Genomic DNA, 9,778 nt, shown 5'->3' with positions numbered 1-9,778 from the left:
GAAAAAGACTTGAAAATGTGTGTCGCCAGGTACCAAGTAAGAAAAAAATCAGCATTTTTATGTAGGGTCTTCACACAGTAAAATTATTTGTGCCCAATTAATAATAGATGAATGCATATTAGGCTTCAATGTTGCTTATACTATGACTACTGGTTCATACGATGCCAATTTTATAAATATCTATGCCAAATTTAATGAAATAGACTTGAAAATGTGTGTCGCCAGGTACCAAGTAAGAAAAAAATCAGCATTTTTATGTAGGGTCTTCACACAGTTAAATTATTTGTGCCCAAATAATAATAGATAAATGCATATTAGGCTTCAATGCAGGGTTGGCATATTGACCGGTCAATTGAGTATTGACCGGGCTGGCGGTCAATACCTGGTTAAAACCGGTCAATACTGGTCATTACTGGTCGATTGAAAATTGTAGCATTTAAACATTACAAAGGAGCCATTTTATATAAAATCAATAATTATTCTGTAATTGATAAACTTTTTTCTGAGTTATTTATTTTTAAAAAAATCTTTAAAGCTGTAAAAAGTTACTTCTTAATTATTTATGGAAACAGCCTCAAATACATAAGGACTAAGGCAATATCTTTATCTCAGTGTATCACATCTGTTACTAATTAGCCGGATTTTACATAAATTCCAGGTTGATAAACACAACAAGGTAAAGGTACCTTGTAGTCGGTGAGATATAATAATAATACAGTTAGTAAGGCTCGTACCCTGGGTACGGTAAATATACTAAAACGTACGTGGAAATTTTAACACTAAATCGGTTGTTGTCGGCTATTTTGTAAAAATTAATTATGTTTACATTTATGTCAATTTTCTGTTAAATGGCATTTATATTATCAAAACTCATTGTTAAAATCAATAATGTGATTTAATTTTAAATCTTAAATTGTTTAAAGTCGCGTCATTGTATGACGTCGTCAAGTATAATATTTTCTGCGACATCGCACGTTCACTTTTTACCGTCATAGATTTTTTTAAAGAAACATTATTTGGTTACCAAGGTCCGTTAAATGGGGAACACCATATTCGGTATTTATATTATGTTTTAACAATTAATTAATGCTGTGTAATAAATATTGTTTAAGATATTTCTATATTTATTGAAAATGTTTCAAAATGTTATTTATGAAACATCTTATTCTAATGAGTGTATGCTATTATATTATACTTTAAAAAGCATATCTGTTGTACTATAATCTTATTATTCATTTATTACTGTTAATTTCATTTATTGTAGAGAATCGTCAATGTTACATCTAGTCGCCAATGCTTGTTGTTAGTGTTAGTCTTAAATGCTTGTGATCATTGTCGTCGATGTTAGTCGTCAATCCTTATCGTCATTATACATGAAGGAAATAAAAGCAGAAACAGAGACGTATTCTTGATTACTTGCTTATTCCTACGGCGTCCTCTCAACACTCATACTAAAAAGCATGTTGATGCAGATTTTTTAAAAGAGAAGTTTGTTTAAGGTAAACAATATTGTTTTACGTTAATCGGTAGCATCTTTAACGACATCGGATTTTTGGCGGATATACAACTCGGATACAATCTAATATTTGCGGGTATGTTTAAGTTTATTTACCGTACCCAGGGTACATGTAAGTAAAATTAAGAGTACCCGGGGTACATGTTCCGGTAAGTAGTACCCGAGCCGAGAATGATCAATCGAGCCTTAGTAAGTGAGTGATGGTGTATGGGATAACATGCACTGAGGGTGTATATTTTTCACGAACAAGTCAATTGAAGGTGTTAGAGATGCATTGATCCATAAGATTTAAAAGGGTAATTAACCACGGGCTTATTAAAATTAAAATGAGGACATTACATTGTACCGGCTGTTTATTGTTGTATACTGTAAGCTTGCAATATTTTAAATAATGTAAACAACTTACCTTGTATTAAGTTGGCACATTGTTGTCAGGTGTAGAAACTTTTTATACTTATTTCTGTTTAGTTGCACTGGCTGAACCAAAAGAATTATGTAGTCGTTTATAAATCATCACGAAACAACCTACTAATGCATATATGCTTGCCAGTTACTGAGTTTGTGCATTTCCATTCATTATCGGCCTTGGCAAACAGCGTAGAATCAGAGACGCCGTGTGATGTCTGCTATTTCGTTACACTGAAGATTTTCATATCCGCGGGTGTTTTTATGTCAAATGTTATGGTTTTTCAATAGATCGTATACTTATCTACAAAACAGCGAATGAGCATTCACTTTACATCATTTCTGATGATCTTATTTTGTAAATAATTTCTGAGCGTTAATTCCTACGTTGCTATGTCGTCAGCCATTTTGACGGTTGCTTTGTTTACTTTCGGTTTCCACTACAAACGAAATTAATTGATTTGCTGCTTGCGTTTTTTTATTGATTAAATAATAAATTATTAAACCCTAATAATGTAATTGTCTGAATATCATTTATATTCAAGATATTATCGGATAAACAGAATACCATTCTAATACCAGTGTGTACTTACATTTATCTCAGAAAGCCTAGCCGTGAAAACCTTTCTTTAACTCGTCGCACTCAATACGTTGAATAACACATAGATTTATGTCATGTTCATTAAAAAACCACAATGTGCACAAAAGACATGCATGTGTACTACCGATTGATATTCAAACACAATTATTACGCCTTTGTTTATCGATTAAACGCCTAACTGAATTAATAACGCGTAACGTCAGTTTCTTTGTTTCGTAGCAAGATGGAAGCTAGCCTAAGCGCTTTTCATGACGTCACGCGCGCGTGCCCTTTCCCATAAAAATATTTAAACGCAAAATACTCGAAAACTTGATTTTTGCCAGGTATAACGCCTACGCCAACAGGTAGATCGCATTCTTCTCCATATACATGTCAAATTTCAGCAGATGTTAACGACCAGTTTTCAAGAGACCCAAATCGCAGTGATTTGCCTCAGCTTAACGGAACTTAGCCCCCTTTATCATTCGTTCGAATGAACGTCATCAATGATGACGTCCAATACATCACTCATTCCATACGAAAAAATATGTGGGTAGGAAAAAAAAACAAATTTGGGTACGAAAACAAATTTGAGTACGATAAAAAGGGTACAAACAAAATAAGGGAACGAAAAAACTATATTGGTACGAAAAAAATGGGTACAAATAAAAAATAAGGTACGAAAAAATTTGTGTACGAAAAAAAAATGAGTACGAACAAATGGGTACGAAGAAATTTGGGTACGAACAAATTTGTGTACGAAAAAATTGGGTACAAAAAAATGTGGGTACGAAAAAAAAATTGGTTATGAAAAAAAATTAGGGTACGAAAAACTATTTGGGTACGAAAAAAAGGTTCAAATAAAAATTTGGGTACAAAAAAAATTGGGAACAAAACGAATTTGGGTACGAAAAAATTTGAGTACGAACAAATGGGTTCAAAGAAATTTGGGTTCGAACAAATTTGTGTAAAAAAAATATTGGGTACGAAAAAAAATTTGGTTATGAAAACCTATAGGGAACGAAAAAATTAGGGTACAAAAAACTATTTGGGTACGAAAAAAAAAGGGTACATATATAAATTTGGGTACAAAAAAAATTGGGTACGAAACAAGTTTGTGCACCGACGGACAGACGAAGCGGCGACTATATGCTCCCCCTAAAAAATTTGGGGGGGAGCATAATAAACAAGTTATGGCAATTTAAAGGTGGTACGCAAACTTAATAATAGATTTATCAATTATATGCTTATTCTAAGTGAAAAAAAGGCCATAATTGTTACAAAATGCTTGATACAGTTATCTGCTCTTGTTTATACATTGGGGTCATGTTGGTTAATAAGCAAAATACATGGTGTATGAACGCAATATGTCAAGTGACATAAAAAATATTTGAGGTCATATGCAAACTTTAACATAGATTTATCAATAATATGCATATTATTCTTAGTGAAAAAGGGCCTAATTCTGTTAAAATGCTTGATACAGTAAATGAGTTGTCTGCTCTTGTTTATAGATTGGGGTTATGTCGGTAATGAAGTATGCAAAATATAAAAGCAATATGTCAATGGACATAGGAAATATATTTGAGGTGGTACGCAAACATTCCAATGCGCACGCCGACGCCGGGTTGAGTAGGATAGCTCGACTATATATATTTCATATATAACAGTCAAGCTAAAATGTAAATATACCATAAACAACAGGCTAACCTCAATCACAACTTTAATGCAATGCTTATAACAATAGAGATACAATGATATGCCAGGGATTGAAACTAACTGTTTACTATTGTGGGCAACCATGTTTAGTATTTTGGTTGCCCAGATAAAGAATAACGAGCCCAGAAATATGAACATGTGAATATTATACATTCTTTTAATAAAATAATAGATAATTAAATACATTTGGTGACAACACATGTTCAATGCATGATGTTTTATTATGAGCCTGAATTGAATCATGTCCTATTCCTAAATAATGAATGTTATTTAACTAGTATTGATCCATGGTGATCAATTGTTTTTCAATTGTTATTGCAGTGAATTGTTTTAAGCTTTAAAAAAAAGAAGTTTACCAACTTTTGAAATTGAGTTGCCCAGGCCAAAATCTACTTGCCCCGGGTTCACGGTAAACCACTTATTTCCATCCCTGTATGCTCTTCATTTTCTGTTCTTCCATCCCATTCTCAAAATTAAATTTAAAGCCGATATTTTTTAATAACATTAGTATGAATGACTAACCATTATCACCCAAAAAACAATTTTACAAAGCTGTAATCCCGTCGTAGAGATTTAGTTTACTATTATCAGTGTTCTCTTTAAATACCGGCTGCTAGCGATCTTGCCGGTTACATTAACTCTTGATGCCGGCTACTTTTCCCAAATATATCAAGTAAATGTCACAAATGCTTTGGTTTTACTGCATAGTTGCCGGCCATATAACTGGCTACTCAAATTTTTCTGGAAAACACTGAACTATGCATGACAAACACACAAAAATTAAATACATCTTAGATTCATTGTAAAAAATAAATTGACACTTCCAGCTTGTCGTCACTAAAATCCAAAGATTCAAATAATTTTCCACGAGATACGTCAACAATTGCGTAATCAAATGAATGAAAAATAAAAGTAAAGAAAGCCGGATCTTACATAAATTTCAGGTTGAAACACAACAAGTTAAAGGTAGTCGGTGAGATATAATAATAATACAGTTAGTAAGGCTCGTACCCTGGGTACGGTAAATATACTAAAACATACCCGGGAATTTTAACACTAAATCGGTTGTTGTCGGCTATTTTGTAAAAATTAATTATGTTTACATTTATGTCAATTTTCTGTTAAATGGCATTTATACAATGTATTATCAAAACTCATTTTTACAATCATTAATGTGATTCAATTTAAAATCTTAAATTGTTTAAAGTCGCGTCATTGTATGACGTTGTCAAGTATATTTTCCGCGATGTCGCACGTTCACTTTTTACCGTCATAGATTTTTTTAAAGAAACATTTTTTGGTTTGCGAGGTCCGTTAAATGGGGAACACCATATTTGGTATTTATATTATGTTTTAACAAATAATTCATGCTGTGTAATAAATATTGTATAAGATATTTCGATATTTATTGAAAATGTTTCAAATTGTTATTTATGAAACCTTTTATTCTAATGAGTGTATGCTATCATATTATACTTCGAATAGCAGATCTGTTGTACTATAATCGTATTATTCATTCTTTATTGTTAATTTCATTTATTGTAGAGAATCGTCAATGTTACATCTAGTCGCCAATCCTTGTCGTTAGTGTTAGTTTTCAATGCTTGTTATCATTGCCGTCAATGTTAGTCGTCAATCCTTATCGACTTTTATCGTCATTATACATGAAGGAAATAAAAGCAGAAACAGAGACGTATTCTTGATTACTTGATTATTCCTACGGCGTCCTCTCAACACTCATACTAAAAAGCATGTTGATGCAGATTTTTTTTAAAGAGAAGTTTCTTTAAGGTAAACAATATTGTTTTACTTTAATCGCTAGCATGTTTAACGACATCGGATTTTTGGCAGATATACAACTCGGATACAATCTAATATTTGCGGGTATGTTTAAGTTTCTTTACCGTACCCGGGCTACATGTAAGTAAAGTTAAGAGTACCCGGGGTACATGTACCGGTAAGTAGTACCCGAGCTGAGAATGTCAATTGAAGGTGTTAGAGATGCATTGAACCATAAGATTAAAAAGGGTAATTAACCACGGGCTTATTAAAATTAAAACGATGACATTACATTGTACCAGCTGTTTATTATTGTATACTGTAAGCTTGAAATATTTTAAATAATGTAAACAACTTACCTTGTATAAAGTTGGCACATTGTTGTCAGGTGTAGAAACTTTTTATACTTATTTCTGTTTAGTTGCACTGGCTGAACAAAAGGATTATGTAGTCGTTTCTAAATAATCACGAAACAACCTACTAATGCATATATGCTTGCCAGTTTCTGAGTTTGTGCATTTCCATTCATTATACTATCAGCCTTGGCAAACAGCGTAGACTCAGATGAGACGCCGCATGATGTCTGCTGAAGATTTCCATATCCACGGGTGTTTTTATGTCAAATGTTATGGTTTTTCAATAGATCGTATACTTATCTACAAAACAGCGAATAAGCGTTCACTTTACATCATTTTTAATTATGTTATTTTGTTAATACTTTCTCGCGTTCTTTTCGAGCCAATGGTAGCAATTGAAACGCCGTCTGCTATTTCATACGCTGAAGCCTGAAGATTTCCATATCTCAGATTCCATAGATTTATGTCATGAATCGAGGAGGATATCCACTGGTGTTTTTTTATGGCAAATTTTATTGGTTTGCATTGGATCGTATACTTATCTACAAATAGCTAACTAGCGTTGACTTTAAATCACTTCTGATGATCTTATTTTGTAAGTTTTCTGAGTGTTCATTCCTACGTTGCTATGTCGTCAGCCATTTTGACGGTTGCCGGGTTGGTTTGTTTACTTTCGGTTTCCACTACAAACGAAATTAATTGATTAGCTGCTCGCGTTTATTTATTGATTAAATAATAAATTATTAAACCCTAATTATGTTATTGTCTCAATGTCATTTATATTCAAGATATTATCGGATAAATAGAATACCATTCTAATACCAGTGTGTACTTACATTTATCTCGGAAAGCCTAGCCGTGTAAACCTTTCTTCAACTCGTCGCACACAATACGTTGAATAACACATAGATTTATGTCATGTTCATTAAAAAAACACAATGCGCACAAAAGACATGCATGTGTACTACCGATTGATATTCAAACACAATTATTACGTCTTTGTTTATCGATTAAACGCCCTACTGAATTAATAACGCGTAACTTGGTTTTCTTTGTTTATTAACAAGATGGAAGCTAGCCTAAGCGCTTTTCATGACGTCATGCGCGCGTGCCGTTTCCCATAAAAATATTTCAACACAAAATACTCGAAAACTTGATTTTTCCCAGGTATAACGCCTACGCCAACAGGTAGATCGCATTCTTGTCCATATACATGTCAAATTTCAGCAAACGTGCTCGGCCAGTTTTCAAGAAGCACAAATCGCAGTGATTTGCTCGAGCTTAACGAAACTTAGCCCCCTTTATCATTCGTTCGAATGAACGTCATCAATGATGACGTCCAATACATCACTCATTCCATACTAGACTTGCGACACCTTAAGGGTTTCGCGGGATGGAATGAGTGGGGAGATCATATTTTACAATTTTCAGCTTCCGGACGCAAGGACCCTCTGGACGTGAAACACCAGCTTTCCAACACTATATGATTCCAGTTCCAAAGCACATATTGCATTAGTTCAAGGAGAAGAACATAAAACGGCATATACACAAATCTCTGGAAAACAAACAGTGCTAAAAATATTTTAAGTAGTCATTACTATTTAATTGATTATGTCCTCTGATTGTTGCATTTTAATTTAAATATGTGTTCCTATATGCATTTATGTTGTATTGACTTAAAAAACTAAAATGGATGCCCATTCTTAGTTTGCTGTCTTAGTCTACCCTAAAATTATACATGTTTTTTTGCATAATTGAATTATCAAAAACTGCATACTTTTAAAGGCATTGTCAGAGTTAATTGGTTAAGTTAGAGACAAAGTAAAGCAAAATATATTCATTTTTCTTTAAAATGAATCATCCTCTGAAGCCCCCCACTGGGATTCAAACCCAGATCTCTTTCCTCTGGGAAGGAAAGTATTCTATCTTGAAATACAAGGGCAAGTAAGAGGACAATTTGCAATTTTAAAACCTGTAAACATATAAACTTAATTTTTCACATGACCTTAGAACAAAACAAGCAGACATCTCTGAATCTGAAATACATTACAGTTACAATTCAGGTTTTTAGTATGTGTGGCATTGTACATGATGTTTAAGTATGTATTTATCCTTGGTACACCGAACTGCCTAAAGATGCGTAAAATACCAGTTTTCAAATCTGAAAATCCCATGTGTTTGTTTTACTCTCTGGTAAGTATCCCTATTTTATTTCAATAAAGCAGTTTTCCTTCTCCTGAAAATTTAACTAATGTCAGTTATGCTACTTTTTACATTCAGCAAATGACATGTGTCAGTAATGTCAATTTTGAAAATATGTAAAACATTATTTTTACCAAAAAGGTAGACTTAATATTATTAAACATTTGATGTATGTCACCTAATAAAAAACACCAAAATGGGAACGAAATAAAATGTATAAAAATGTCATTACATGACTTATAACATTAAGTAGACGATATAGCTTTGATACTTAAGGATAAGAGTAGACCTTAACACAAATAGGATAAGAGTAGACCTGAACACAAAATTTACCCAAATTTTCAATTTTCTAATTATAAAAGGGGGCATTATTCTGTCAAAAAAACAGAAAAAATGGGTACGAAAAATGTGTGTAAAAAACAATTGGGTAAGAAAAAATTATGCCGAAAACAATATATGCTACAATAGAGGCTTGGGGTCTTGAACACCAAAACGGCTTGGATTTAATTATGCTGAAATAACTTGGGGGTCATGACCACCAAACTGGCTTAGGAATTAAATTATGCTGAAATAGCTCAGGATCTTGACCACCAACCTGACTTGGATTTTTATTATGCTGAAAAAGCTAGGGGTATTGATCACCAAACTGGCTTGGATTTTAATAATGCTGAAATAGCTCGGGAATCTTTACCACCAAACTGGCTGGATTTGAATTATGCTCATAGTTGGGGTCTGACCACCACACTGGCTTGCATTTTAATTATTCTGAAATAGCTCAGGATCTTGACCACCAAACTGGCTTGTATTTTAATTATGCAAATAGTTCAGGATCTTTCCACCAAACTGGCTTGGATTTTAAATATGGCGGAAATAGCTCGAGGTCTCGGCGATGAAACTGGCTATGGTTTAAATTATGCTGAAAAAGCCGGGGTCTTGACCACCAAACGGCCTTGATTTTAATTATACCGAATTATAACCTGCCTTGATTTTAAATATGCTGAAATAGCTCAGGGTCTCCCCCACGAAACTGGCTAGGATTTTAATTATGCTGAAAAAGCTTGGGGGTCTGACCACCAAACTGGCCTGGATTTTAATTCTTAACGAAAAGTTCAGATCTTGAACACTAAACTGACTTGGATTTTTATTATGCTAAAAAAGCTCGGGGTCTGACCACCAAACTGGCTTGGATTTTATTATACCGAAATAGTCCAGATCTGACCA

Source organism: Dreissena polymorpha, chromosome 10 (assembly GCF_020536995.1).
Source record: "Dreissena polymorpha isolate Duluth1 chromosome 10, UMN_Dpol_1.0, whole genome shotgun sequence".
Lineage (NCBI taxonomy): Eukaryota > Metazoa > Mollusca > Bivalvia > Myida > Dreissenidae > Dreissena > Dreissena polymorpha.
Note: the sequence above shows the minus strand (reverse complement) of the source record.